Source organism: Tupaia chinensis, unplaced genomic scaffold (genome assembly GCF_000334495.1).
Source record: "Tupaia chinensis unplaced genomic scaffold, TupChi_1.0 Scaffold000295_1, whole genome shotgun sequence".
Taxonomy (NCBI): Eukaryota; Metazoa; Chordata; class Mammalia; order Scandentia; family Tupaiidae; genus Tupaia; species Tupaia belangeri.
In genome coordinates, this window is record NW_006159783.1 from 256,201 (window position 1) to 272,191 (window position 15,991).

Here is a 15,991-nt window from a genome sequence, read left to right on the forward strand (position 1 = left end):
CCTAAACACTTGCACAAACTTGTACATAAGTATTAATAATACAAAGTGGAAATAACCCAATTGTCCATCAAGGGATGGATGGCTCAACACATATGGTATATGTATGCAATGAAAATTTTTTTTCTGACGAGGTTTTTGCAACAGGATGCATGCACTCACCAGAGAGACAGAAAGTGAGAAATCACTCCCTAGGGGGATGGCCACACCACAATCCCTTCTCCCACATTCTCCTCTCAGGATCTTGGGCACACATGCATACATACCTGGCATGAGTTTAAGCCACTGGGTCCAGGACTCAAACTGCAGTCGACTACATGGGAGTCCAATGACATAGCCATTATACCAACTGCTGGTCCCCAAGAAGAAGATTTGTAACTTCCTTCTGAAAGGATACAATATGTTATAAGGAAGTTCACCAAAAATGACTGATATTAAATATAAAAATTATCACTATTAATGATTAATATTACATGTTAATAATCATTCATTTTCATCAAAACCTTCAAAGACGGAAGTGATCAATTATTAATTATATTAATATATAATAAAGCTAGTATATAGCTTTAGACAGACTATATACCAAAAGACAGTCACATTTAACAGACAAAAATGTCATTACATATTTCATCCCAAATAATATACATTGGTATTTTCCAAGATTATATTTACACTGAAGAATAACAAAAGAAAAGCAAAATTATCAGAGTAAGATGCAACTAGCTGTTAGATCTGGGTTCTTTAGAATTTGGCCCCCAACCATTCTTAGAGGATTCCCTATATGCCTGAATATTAAGTAGTGAGTTTTATGTCCATCCTCTGGATGATACAGAAAAAGAGGAAGCAATACCCCTTTACAAATAATCCCAGTAGTGATACAGAAAAAAAAAAAAAGATTAATTCATCCTTTCTCCATTCATGATAGATAATGTGTGCATGTGAGAGACGGAGGCACCGTCCACAGTGCCTGGTCACACTGTGATCCCCTTTCTGCAATCCTTCAGCCCATCAGATCCTTAGTACTCCAACACATTCCTGATGTGTTTTTGGTAACAGTTCTGGGGACTCAAACCATGGTCACCTTGTGGGACTCTGCATCTTTTGGGCAGTATATTACTGCTGTCCTGGAGAGCTGGCCTGAAATGTGGGAATTTGAGCACATTACTTATGATGACTAAACAATGGACTATGGACTATTGCTGCAAGTGTATATGTCTAAGGATGGCACAGATTGCTTTGAACATGAAGTCAGGTACTAGTGACTCCATGGAAAGTGCTCTAGGCTATGGGATCTGATGTGTTCTGTAGTGACCAAATTAGACTATATTTGGTAAACTAGTTAGACTGTCAGATATGAAGTCACATATTTCAGTTATATGGAAGGGAATGATAACAAAAAAGATTATTTGCATTATTGCCTCCTGAGTGAATATATATACACCCACACCCCTGCACATGCAAATTATTATGTTAAAATGTGTATCCCCAATATTATATATTTGCAGTTAAGGTATTTAAAGAGGGAGTTAATTAAAAGGAGAACTTTTGCGAGGGCTTTAATCCAACATATTGGGTTCTTGGGAAAGTCTTGATGAATTTTACATAGAAAAATATGTCATGACATCCCAAAGACCTAAAACATATGTGTCCTTATAAGAAAAGGGAATTAGGACACAGAGATAACAAAAAGATCCTGAGAAGAAAAGAAAAAAAAAAAGATAAGCATCTACAAATCAAGGAAAGCGTCCTCAGAAAAACATTAATCCTGGAAAAATCCTGATCTTGGACATGTTGCTTTGACACCTGTAAAACAATGCATTTCTTTTTCTTTTTCTTCTTCAGTTCCTTTTTTTCTTTTTTTTCCCCTCCATAGTGGATATATGCTCACTGGAGAGATACACAATTAAACAGAAGGAAGATGAGAAATCAGTCCCCAGGAGGATGGCCATGCCAGAATCCTATCTGCTCTGTTCTCCTCTCAGGATTTTTGAAAGCACTCACAGGCACCAGGGATGATTTTCAAGCTGCCAGTTCCAGAACTTGAACTGTAGTTGGCCACATGGGAGTTCACCACCTTAACCACCATGCCATTTGTTGGCCCCTAAATAATGCATGTTTAAGGCATTTAGTCTTTAGAGGATGCTATAAGAAACTATACACCAACAAACAGGAAAACCTAGATGGAGATGCAATTATTCCTGGACAAATATAATTTTACCAAAATTGAGTCAGGAGGACATAGAAACCCTGAATAGGCCCATAACAAGCCAAGAGATTGAATCAGTAATAAATAACCTCACAACAAATACAAACTCTGGTACTGATGGATTCACTGCTGAATTCTACAAAACTTTTAAAGAAAAGTTAACTCCCATTCTACTCAAGTTATTTCTAGAGATCCAAAATGATGGAAGCTTCCCAAATTAATTCTATGAAGCCCCAATCACTCTTACCCTTAAAAAAGACAAAGACATGACAAAGAAGAAAAACTATAGACCAATATCTCTGATGAATTTAGGGGCAAAAATTCTCAACAATATACTAGAAAATTATATACATAATGATCAAGTAGGCTTCATTTCAGGGATACAATGGTGGTTTAATATATGTAAATCCATAAACGTAATACACCATATTATCAGAAAAAAAGATAAAAACCATATGATCATATCGATTGATTCAGGAAAAGCATTTGATAAAATTCAACATCCCTTTATGATTAATTCTCTCAGCAAAATCATCATAGAAGGGTCATTCCTCAACACACAAAAAGCTACCTATAAATAAGTCATAGTTAACATTTTACTGAATGGGGAAATGCTGAAACCCTTTCTACTGAAAACTGGTACAAGATAAGGATGTCCACTTTCTCTACTCCTTTTCAATATAGCACTGGAAGTCCTTGCCAATGCAATCAGAAAAGAGAATAAAATGAAAGGCATTCAAATAGAAAAAGAAGAGATAAAAATGATCTCTATTAGCATATGACATGATTGTATATATAGAAGACCCAATGGTTTCCATAAAAAAAATTTTTTTTAAGTAATAAATGAATACAGTAAAGTTTTAGGATACAAAAATCAACGTCCAAAAATTGATAGTATTTCTATATATGAACAGCAAGCAGACTGAGAAAGAACTGAAGAAAGTAATTCCATTTACCATAGACACAAAGAGTATAAGATTCCTAGAAATAAATCTAACCAAGGAAGTCAAAGACCTCCTTATGAGAACATTAAAAAAAATGGAAAATGACACAAAAAAGTGAAGACATCCCATGTTCCTGGATTAGAAGAATTAATATAATAACAATGGCAATTCTACCCAAATTAATCTACATATTTAATGCATTCCCAATAAAAGTACCAGAGACATTTTCTACAGAGCTAGAAAAGACAGTTGTAGAGTTTGTCTGGAATCATAACAGACCCTATATTGCTAAAGCCATCCTAAACAAGAGTAGAATAGGAGGCATCTCATTCTCTGACCCACAAATATATTACAAAGCAGTGATAAGCAAAACATCATGGTATTGGCACAAAAAACAGACATATGGACCAAAGGAACAGAATAGAGGCCCCAGAAATAAACCCCCAAACATACAGTCAAGTGATTTTTAGACCAGGATACTAGTCAATCCAGTGAGAACAAAAAAACCTCTTTATCAAATCATGTTGGAAAAATTGGGTATTCCCTGCAGAATGATGAATTTGAATGACTACTTCTCGCCTTTGACAAAAGTCAATGCAAAGTGGATCAAAGATCTAAATGTAAGACCTGAAACTATAAAACTACTGGTGAAAAACACTGAGGAAACCGTGGAAGACACTGGAGTAGGCAAAGGCTTCTTAATAAGGCCCCAAAAGCACAATCAGTAAACTCAAAAATAGACAAGTGGGATTATATCAGATTATGAAATTTCTGCATAACAAAAAGTAATTAGTGTGAATCCACAGGCCTCAGAATGGGAAAATGTTTTTGTAAACTAAGCGTTAGATGAGGGAATGATAACCAGAATACACAGGAAACTCAAGCATCTTACCCTACAATAAGTGTTTGGGAAAAATTGTTGTTTTAAGAGAGATTTTTACTATAAATCACATGTGCTTGCCAGAGAGACAGAAAGAGACAGAGAGACAGACAATGAGAAATCACTCCCCAGAGAAGACAGTCATGCTGCAATCCCTAACTTCCCTATTTCTCCTCTTGAGACTTTGCGCAGACATGTGTACGTGGTACACTTGAGTTTTAAGCCATCAGGTCCAGGACTCCAAACACAATAATCAACATGGGAGTCCAGTGATGTCACCATCACATCATCTGCTGCTCCCTGGAAAAAAATGTTTTCTCATTAAAGTATATTTTTTACAGTAACATTAATTTGAAAAAAATTGAGAATAGTAGTCTGTCTCTTGATATCGAAAAGATAATGTATGATTAAAATGTGGGATTTTCTTTATTTTTTAAAAATTTGACTATAGAAAGACAGAGACAGAGAGAGAGAGAAAGTAAGCCTCCAGGTCTGTGACTCGAATTGTGGTCAGCCATGTGGGAGCGTCCAGTGCCTTAACCACCAAGCCACCTGCTATTTCCCCTTGTTTGTTTTTTTAATTCGCAAATGGTGTGTGTGCTTGACAGAGAGGGAGAGAGAGGAAAAATGAGAAAGCATCTTACATTTCTCCCTCCTTTCTGGATTTTGAGCTCCCACATATAGGCACCTGGTGAATTTTTCTAGCCACCATCCTGGGAATCAAACTTTGTAGTTGGTCATGTGGAATCCAGACACCTTAATTACCTTGCCATGTGCCAATCTAAAAATGTTCATTTATGTAACTCTGCTCTTAAACATTTAAAATAAAAATTCTAGAAAACCATCTACTATATTCTTTCTACATAAGGGAAAATTGGTACAATTCCTTTGCTTTATACTAATTTCAAGCAGTTACATGTATTTGTACATTTTACATATATGTCTATTCACATTTTTACACATACATGTGCACAGAAGTGGATTCAAACTGATATATGTGAAAATAAAACAGAAACATATCTACATAATCTTACTTTAAAATTGTACTTTTCTAAAATCTCTATTTATTAATATTTAACTATTTTCTTCTTTTTTTATTATTTATTATTTATTTATTCATTCATTGATTTTTAATTTGACCAGAGAGAGACAGAGGGTGAGAGTGAGAGAGAGAGGAAGTGAGAAAGCAAGCCACCAGATTCAGGACTCGAACCCCAGTCGGCCATGTGGGAGTGTCCAGTGCCTTAACCACCATACCACCTGCTGGTCCAGACTATTGTCTTCTTTCTTCTTTCTTTCTCTTTCTTTCTTCTTTTTGTTTTACATTGAACCACAGTGTATCATTACAAAGTAATAAATGAATTTTCTTATTAGGAATACACTGTATGTTGACTCAGTCAGATATTACCGTGCATATTACCATCAACAGATAATTTTTCATTGTTTTGTTCCCTAATAGTCTCTATTTACCTTGATGAGTAGACTATCATAGTTTTGATTACAAATAGGACATAATTTTGCCACCAAGATGTCATTAGTAAGTTATTGATTACATGGGCACTGTGTTTTGTGCATTGTGTTTACAGATTTATTTAAAAAATAAATATACATACAGAAAAAATTATTTGGACATTTCCACTTCATATCGTTAACAATGGATATCTATGTGAAATTAAGACTTTGTTATATTTTTCTCTTTATTCTCTTTTATTTTCCCACTTCAATAACCAACCATTTACTGATTTTACAGTTTAAAAAGGAATTAATAATGAAGCATTATCCCCCAAAATAATATATTTATAATTTGATCAAACACCATCTAATGAGGAGATGAGCCAACACTTGTATAAATTTAGACAATTTCTTATAGTCACTGGTTTCTGACTCCAATTTAAAGCAATTGGCTCTAACCTTAGGTCCCTGCATTTATAACAATATAATCACAGCTACGGTTTCACTATCACAGGCAATGTGTTCAAATTCTTATATGTCTTTAGCTGGGCAAATTCAATATATAAATGTGTATTTCTTCTGCTTTTACAATATTATAGAGAACGTGGACATAAATCCCATTCTTTAATTCTTCTCAGAATACCTGAGCTAGACATTAGCATTTATCAGGATTACTCTTAAACTGATTAATAAAACACACACCACACACACAGAGACAATTCAGAGAGCTTAAGACACAACTGATAGACAGATTTGGCTCATACTACAAGTAAGCCTGTAGGTGTCTGTTAATAGTTTGGGTTATGGTTAGTAAATCAAAGTTTCATATTTTAAAAATTGATCTTAGTGGGTGGTGATTGGATGGATCCCAGAAATTCATGCATTGGGAATGATTTATTCATTGTATTATAAGCGTGTTAAGTGAACACTAGTTCCTGTTGTAATGCCATTAGGTTAAGGCTCTATGATTGAGCCCTGGTAGGGCTTATAAGCAGAGAGAAAGTCAACTAGATACAGACTAGCTGTGTTGTGTAAGAGAATTATATGTGATTTTCCTTTAACTTTGTCATTTTTAAATAATTAATGTGTGTACATGTATTTACTAATGCTCACTCACCAGAAGAACACTGAGGCTGATATAGTTTTTGAGCTAGTCACACTTTTCTTTCCTTTATTCTCTCTTCCTCTTCTCCTTCCTCTATTCCCATTATTTTAGAGTAGGAGAAAAACATTTTCAATTGGACTGATTCATGTATCTAAGTTGAGATTGTTTTCAATATTTAATACATTTAGTTGAGAGTGGTTATCATATTTAAAAGGAGTCATCCTTGAACTGGAAACCACATGCCAACCACATGGCCCCCAGGCCCAGCAACCTGAAACAGGGTGGGTACACTACTCAGGAGCCCACCACCCTAAGGAGGTGGAGAACTGGAGAAAGGGAGTCCCAGTGTGATTAGACCCTTTGGGGTTCTTTTCTCCACTCCACCCCTATCATTTATGCACATGTGTTGCCTAGCAATTTAAAAAGAATAAACACACACACACACACACACACACACACACACACAGAAGCACATAGTGAAGAAAGAGTGCAGATCTTTTTTTAAATTGCCAGAAAGCAATGGGCAAACCAGAGGAAGAGGGAGAAACAGAGAAAAAGAGGGAGAAAACAACCCTCCATTTGACATGGTCACAACTTTATTTTTTATCCATTTCTCCATTCTGTTGAGATTCTGGGCACATAAGGACATGTGTGCAGTGTGTTCTTTGAGCTGCCGTGTCCAGTACTCCAACCACAGTTTGCCTTAGGTCATAAGGCTAGACAAAAAAATACATTTTTGAAGATCAACTGGATGGTGTAATTTAAATGCTACTTATATATGTGGAGTTATAATTAGAAGAAGTAAATCAACAACTATTAAGAGAGTTAGTATTGGTTATCTTGGTGAATCGGGTGAGAATTCAAAGTCTATTACTTCTTATTACAATTTCTGCTAAATATTTGATGTTTTTACCAATTACATACAATTTTTTTTTCTCTTTTTGGAGAAGTTTTTGCTATAGGGGGCATGTGCTCGCCAGAAAGACAGAGAGAGACAAAGAGACAGAATGCAAGAATTAACCCCCCAGGAGGGATGGCCACGTCACAATCCCTACTCCTCCATTCTCCTCTTAGGATCTTGGGCACGCACGCACACACACCCAGTGTGAGTTTAAGCCACCAGGTCCAGGACTCAAACTGTGGTCGACTATATGGGAGTCCAGCAACATAGCTATTATGCTAACTGCTGGTCCTGACAATTACATAAAATTAAAAAAATCTGCTAGAATTCATAAACTCTCACCAGACAGACAGAGAAAATGAGAAATCATTTCCCTAAGAGAGAGAAAGTGAGAAATCATCCTCCAGGGAAGATGGCCACACCACAATCCCTTTTCTACTTATCATTCCAGGATTCTGTGCACACACACACAACTGGGATGTGTTTCAAGCTCCTGGTTTCAGGACTCAGCCTGCACAGTCAGTCATGTGGGATCTTGCTGTCTCAACCACCACACCACCAACTGACTCCAATTACGTGTATTTTAAATGTAAAACATTTTTGAAAAAAAGGATTAGAATTTCAAGCCTAAGCAAAACATGCCCCATGCTTCTCTGTTCTCCTTTCAGGATTTTGTATATGCATGCCTATGCACCTGTCAGATTTTTCAAGGTGCTGGGTTCAGGATTCAAACCAGGCACCTGGCTGTGTGGAATTCTGTTGCTTTACCCAACATGCTAATGGCTGACCTAGCCAAGGTTTCTTAAAGATAATACAAAAACTGACACTGAAAGAATGTTAAGAGGCACTCTGTCCAAAACAAAACACAAGTCCTACTTATCAAAATACACCGTAGTAGAGTAAACAGATAGTCCTTAGGGAATATATTGTGCAGCAAATTCAGCCTAATGTTATAATTTGATAATTTGAAGAACAAAATAAAATAAAAACAATTACCAAAGTCAAACTTCTATGATCAGTACAATAAAAACAAACCAAAAAATGGGTGCAAAAGACATGAAGAAATACTGCACAAAAAGAGAACCAAAATAGTCAAAATAAAACATATACAAATACATTTTAAACTCAGAAATCATTAGAAAATGCTAGTTAAGAGCATACTCAGACACTGGTACACACCCATCAGGAAGACTAAAATACAAAAATCTGATTTTGGGGAGAAGAAATAAATAAAACTTTTTTTTAAATAGCATAGGACACTGATGGTCTAGATAGAAAATTCAACAGAACTACATAAAACAATTTTCTGAGATTAGTAAGTAATTCTATCAAGGTTGCAAGAAACTAAGTTAATAAACCTGGTAACTTTCCTATATGCTAGTAATTAATGATTGAAATATGAAATATAATACATAATACTATTTATGATAGCACACTCTACTAAGTGGGATACTTGGGTATAATCTAACAATGTATGTGCAAGATCTATGTAAGGAGTATTATAAACTATAATAAAAGCATCAAAGAAGAACTAAATAAATAAATGTTCTATGTTTATTGATAGAAAGACTCAATATTATGGAGATATCAGATCTTCCCAAATTATCTATAAATGCATTCTGATCAAAATTCCAATTCCAAGGTTTGTTTGTTTGTTTGTTTGTTTTTGTATAGCAATGGAATGTTTAAATAAAAAGAATAAAAAAAACTAATCTAAAAAAACAGTTTATTTTTTATTTTTATTTTTTTATTAACAATAGTATGGAGAGTAAAAAGACCCAATCTAGCCAATACAAATTGAAAAAGAAGAAAAATCTTGGAGGATTAACACTCCTTGAATTTAAGATTTGTTATAAAACTATAGTAATATAACACAGTGATATGCTGATATGTTGGTAAAAGAATGGACATATAGATCAATGGAACAGAATGGAGAGCCCAGAACTAGGTTTGCATGAATATAGATCTGTGACTAAGAAACAAAGGAAATAAAATGGAGCAAAAGCAATCTTTCAAACAAACAGTGCTAGAAAAACTGAGCATCCAAATAAACGAGATTTATGGGAAATTTCTGCACCATTCTTTTGTTGTTTGCTTATGATTTCTTATTTACATTGAATTATTTATATCTCTAGAATACACAATATGATTTTTCAAAACATGCATATAGCATGTGAATATAAAATCAAGAACATTAATATATACAATATTTTAACAGGAAACTTTACATTCTTGTGTCTGTTAAGTATTTCTTTCCTGAGCCTCTCCTATCTACCCCTACGATACACTCTCCTCTCACACAGTCTCTGGTATCTATATTTGTCCTCCCTACTGTTTAATCTTTGGATCTTTCCATTTTTGCCATAGAGTGCAGATGGTTGGTATTTATTAAACCGGGTTATCCAGTGTTTCTCTGACTTACTCTGCTTAGCAATAAATTTTCTATATTCGTTCACTTTGTATCAGATGACAAAGTCTCATTGTTCCTTATTGCTGAGCAGTATTCCATAGCATAATGTGTGACGTTTTTCTGTATAGTCAGTTCTTGGACACTTAGGTTGATTTTTATATCTTCATAACTGTGAATAATGCTGTAGTAAACACAGATGTACAAGTGTTTTCCTGTTCTTTGGGTAAATATCAAGGAGTAGAATTATTGGTCATGAGCAGTTCTATTTGTAGGATTTTGAAAAATATTCATATTGTGTGGAGGGCACTGCATACAGAAGCCATCTTGAGCTATCTGCCATCTTGAGCTATCCGCCATCTTGGAAGCCATTAGGTTTCACTTCCTCACTGAGCAAATCATTTCACAGAAATCATGTGACCAACCATCCCGCCAAGTGGTTGGGTTTCTAGGCAAGGGGAGAGATCCACCCACATCAATGATTGGTTCATGCTGTTCTATCTCATTTGCATTTCTGGCAACCAATTGGTGCCCACCAGCTATATATAACTCACCATTTCTTCTCAATAAACGAAAGAAGAAGACAGAAGACTTGATCAGCGCCTCGTATTGTGTGTGCATGTTTGTCCCATCTCTCATTCCCTCCCCCAGGGAACCTGTTTGACTGTCCCCTGGGTTGGTACACGTGGTGCCTGAACACTGACTTGGGTACAAGGGATCCAGTGAAGAGCTCCCGAGGAAAGCTCCTATGCAAAGCAAGCAAGAAAAGCCGGTGGAAAACAGAAGGGGACAGCAGAGATTTGTCCCGAGAAAGTCCGTGGCGGAAAACAGAAGAGGATGGCAGAGAATCATCCCAAGAAAGGCCACAGAGGAGGACGGCAGAGAATTGTCCTGGTGAGTAACAAAAATTGCTTACTTATAAGTAATAAGGGTAATAATGGGACAGGTAATAAGGGTAATAATGGGACAAAAGCTTAGTCAGCATGAAATATCTGTTCAGAGCTTAATAGAAGCTCTTGTCATTACGGTCTCTAAGGGAGAGCAGATCATGAAAAATGATCAACCACAGGAGGAGGCTATAGCCCCCTCAGATCTAACCAAGGATTCTAAAATTAAAAAAGAACGGGGAGAAGATCTTACTTCCCTAGATAGTGGAGAAGAAGTTAAAAGCCCCGAAAGTGAGACAAAACCCAAAAAATCTAAAAAACTAAAAAAGAAAAACAATCTTAAGGCTCTACAAGAGCCAAAGAAAAATGATTCATCAACTAGTTCAGAGGAGGAAATCCTAGAGGCCAAGGCTGATAAATGCAATAACCCAAAATGGCCGTCTGAACAAAAAACTTTAGAAACAAAGACTGCCACGTGCAGTAACCCAAAATGGCCGTCTGAACAAAAAACTTCAGAAATGAAGACAGGCAAATACCATAATTCAAAGTGGCCACCTTTCAAAAAACGACCACCATCTTACAACCCGGTCACATCCGTGCCATTTTTGGCGATGCCCGTTATTGATCCTAAGGCAAAAGTTCAGACTAAGATAGAACAACTTAAAGAACAAATTCAGTTAGAAAAAGAACATCAAGAATTAATATCACAATTAGAAAAACTAAAAGTGGGTAAATCTAAAAGTGCAGATTCCTCATGGAATCACCACCAGCCCACTTTTACTCATGGTACAAAACTTAAACCAGTTCAAAAACTACAATCATTGATAGATTTTGAGGGGCAGGAAGCCTTTCCAGTAAGAGAAACCACAGATCCACAAGGACAAGCATGGCACCACCTACATGCCATTGATTTTAATATTATAAAATAAATTACAACAGCAGTTGCTCAATATGGAGCTACAGCTCCATATACTTTAGGCATAGTTGACTCAGTGGCAGAAAATTGGCTTACACCAATAGACTGGCAAACATTGGCCCATGCTGTGCTCTCTGGAGGGGATTAAGTACCTCCATTACAACAATAAAACAAGGGACTGATGAAACCTTTTTCTGAGTTTGTTCATTTGTTAATTACTGCAACAGGGAAAATATTTGGCAGTACTGATGCAGGTACCAATTTTGTTAAACAATTGGCATATGAAAATGCTAATGCTGCTTGTCAAGCAGCAGTCAGGCCATATAGAAAAAAGACAGATTTATCAGGATATATTCGCCTATGTTCTGATATTGGGTCAACATACCAACAGGGATTGGCTCTGGCCACTGCTCCTAAAGGATATACTGTTCTCCAATTACTTAACCGTAATAATGGAGGCAATTGCTTCAATTGTGGTTGACCTGGACATATTGCAAAGATCCTGATAAATCATCCAGCTGTATACTAAAGACCAAATTAATTGGCTATTCCATCAAACAGATTTCTGCCCAATTGCATATGCTTTACTGAAACTATTGATAACCATTTTCCTCCAGATAAATTTCTGTGCTCATCTTTCCTTTAAAAATACTCTCCAAAAGCTAAAAAAGGGAGAGCTTTTACAGACTAAGGGCTCATCAAAAAAACCTTCTGGCACATGCTCTTTTTGTCCTAAATTTCCTGTCTCTTGATAAAGATGGAGATTCAGCTGCTGAGCGCTTCTGGCATTCTACTACCAAAACAAAATTTGCCTCAGTTTTGTGGAAAGATCCTCTGGACAATACATGGAATGGTCCGGACCCTGTCCTCATTTGGGACAGAGGGTCTGTCTGCATCTATTCTCAAAAAACGGATGCTGCTTGTTGGCTACCAGAAAGATTAATCAAATAGATTGATTCTAACAAGCTATCCAGGGACAATGAAAGCCCTGAGATATCTCTCTCTCCTTCCACAGATCAACAAAATGAAGATCCTTCTTAAATACCTGATCCTGTTTTGCTTCTTCGATACTATTGCTTTTGGTTTTGATCCTGGTGCCGCTACTCCTGGCAGAACAGGGGTGGGGGGGTCTCTGTCTTGCTTTACAGGAACATTGCTGCTTTTACGTCAACAAGTCCAGCATTGTTTGTGACAATCCCTTATGGTCTGCATGGAATGGACTCCTCCCCTTTTTCCTCCCCATATTTGGTCTGATTCTGGGTTTACTGATTGTTTGCTCTTTGAGGTCTGTTCTCTTTAATAAGCTCATAGCTTTCCTTAAACAATAGATAAATTCCATAAAAATGTAGCCTATCCAAATCCACTACCACAACCTGGAGATGGCGGATCGGAGCCTAGACATGGCTCCAAAGCCTGAGGTGCTGAATCGGTTAGCCAAAGACGGGTAAGAGAGTCTGAGCCTAACAGCTGTACAGTCCTCCCACCTAAGACAGGAAACCCATCATAGCTATGGGATTCTACAATGATGGGTAAAGATGGACATGTGGCTCTAAAAAATGACTCCAACCTAAGACAGGCACGATTCCCCCAGGTTGTTCTCCTCTTTTTGAAAAATAAAAAAAGGGGACATGTGGAGGGCACTGCATACAGAAGCCATCTTGAGCTATCCACCATCTTAGAAGCCATTAGGCTTCACTTCCTCACTGAGCAAATCGTTTCTCAGAAATCATGTGACCAACCGTTGGAAGTGATTGGATTTCTAGGCAACAGGAGAGATCCACCCACATCAATGATTGGTTCATGTTGTTCTATCTCATTTGCATTTGGGGCAACCAATTGGTGCCCACCAGCTATATATAACTCGCCATTCTTCCTCAATAAACAAAAGGAGAAGATGGAAGACTTGATCAGCACCTCGTATTGTGTGTGCGTGTGTTTGTCCCATCTCTCACTCCCTCCCCCAGGGAACCTGTTTGACTGTCCTGTGAGTCGGGGCAAGATTGTTTCTCCCACAGTGGCTGTGCTAATTTACAGTTCCATCAACCATGTAGAGTGGTTCCCTTCTCATCACAGCCTCCTCAGCATTTATCACTATTATTCTGATTATAGCCATTCTGATTATGATTAAGTAGTTTCTCATTGCAGTTTTAATATGCATTTCCCTTATGTTAAGAGATGTTTAACATTTTTTCCATATACATTTGGCCATTTGTGTGTCCTCCTTAGAGAGCTGTCTGTTCAGTTCATTTGCTCATTTTCAAATTGGATTATTTGTTTCTTCTATGGGTGAACTCCTTGAGTTCCTTATATCTCTGGTTATGAATCTCTTAAGTATAGTTTGCAAATTATGTCTCCTATTCTGAAAGTTGTCTCTTCATTCTAATTATTGTTCTTTTCTGTGCAGAAGCTTTTTATCTTCATGTAATCTTACTTGTCAATTTATTAGATTATTATTGTTCTTTAGGGTCTTATTTAACAAATCTTTGCCTCTTCCAACATCTTCAAGTATCTCCTGTTTGTTTTTCAGCAGTATTTTTATAGTTTAACACTTTACATTTAGATCCTTAATCCAATTTTAGCTGAATTTTTTTTTAAATAATGAGAATTAGGGACTAGTTTTATTTTCCTTTAGGTGGACCAAGTCTTCAATATCATTTACTGAAAATATGTTCTTCAATGGTACCTCTAAAAATTCAAAATGGCATGATTTTCAAAGGTGGTAAAATAGTCCTAAAATTATAGACAATGGTAAGAGACGCTGAATAGTGACAGCATTCTTAAAAAAGAGCAAAGCACCTTTAGAAAGGGCAAAGCATGAGAACATCACATGTTCTAATTTAAAATATATTACAATGCTACTTTAATTAAATAATATGACATTACCATAAAGACAGAAATCCATAAGAGTTCTTCAGAAACTTCATGGAAAAACACTGAAAAGGAGTCATGTTTGAGGGGAAAAAACTGCCATCAAAGAAACACAATTAATATGCAATTGAATCAAGACATGCAGCAATCATTGATGGCTCTTGAAGAGTTTTTCAGGAGATTTCCCCAAATAACCAGCTGTTTACGAATGTATAATTTCTTTTAAGAAGGGAAAAGACAGGGCCAGCAGATGGCATAGTGGTTACATTACTGGACTCCCACATGGCCAATGATGATTCTCCTCCTGTATCAAGTGGCTTGATGTCCACAGTGACAGACCATTCACTTCAATTTCTGAAAGAAAATTATTCCTGTTTATACCTAACTGAAAGGGAATGTTGATAAAAAGTGGAAACATTAGACAACACCTAGATATTGCATTTGCTTCAGTTTATATAGTTCTGGATAAAAATTAAAGTTGAGCAAACTTTCTGCTTATTGGATATGAAAACTGCTGCACACAGATTAGAAACAGACAAGACCAGAGTGTCCAAATGAAATGTTAAACAAGTGGGATCAAGATCCTAAAGTATTTCTCCAAAGAGTTGTAACAGGTGGCGGTAAGTAGCTTTCACAGTATGATCCTGAAGACAAAGCTCAATCAAAGCAATGGCCATCAAAAGGCAAAAATGGTCCAGTCAAAGCAAAAGCGGAGTGATGAAAGCAAAGGTCATGGCAACAGAGTCTTGTGATGCTCAAGGAACTTTGTGGATGACTTTCAGGAGCACCAAAGAACATTAACATCTGATTATTAGAAAGTGCTTTGAGAAAGTTAGCCAAAGCTTCAGAAGAAAAATGCTTCATCAGAGAGCTCACCACTATGATAATTCTCCAGAACTAGTACTCTATCAAAATTGGAAATTTTGTGAGAATTTCAATGTGAAATCATGAAATACCCACCTCATGGTACTGATTTGGTTCCTCTGGTTTTTATGTTTTCTAATCCTAAAGAATATTTAAAGGACATTCATTTTTCTTCACTTAGTAATGTAAAAATTACTACATTGCCATGATTAAATTCCCAAGATCCTCAGGTACTTAGAGGTAGATCCTCAGGTACTTAGAGGTAGATTAAATAACTGGTATCATTATTACAAAAGTGTCTTCAACTTGATGGAGTTTATATTGAGGATTAATACTTATTTTTTATGTTTGTCTTTCAATTCCATTTTCCATGAACTTTGTGAATTAGGCAAGAAAACTAGAAAAAAAAAAAAAACTCAGAAACAATCCCCACATACAGTCATGTGTACTCTAGAGATAGTGATACACAAACCTAGATGTATAGCCTACTACACACTTCAGCTGTATCTATGTCCCGACCCGGGGGGACAGCAGAACAGGTTTCCTGAGTGAAGGAGTGAGAGC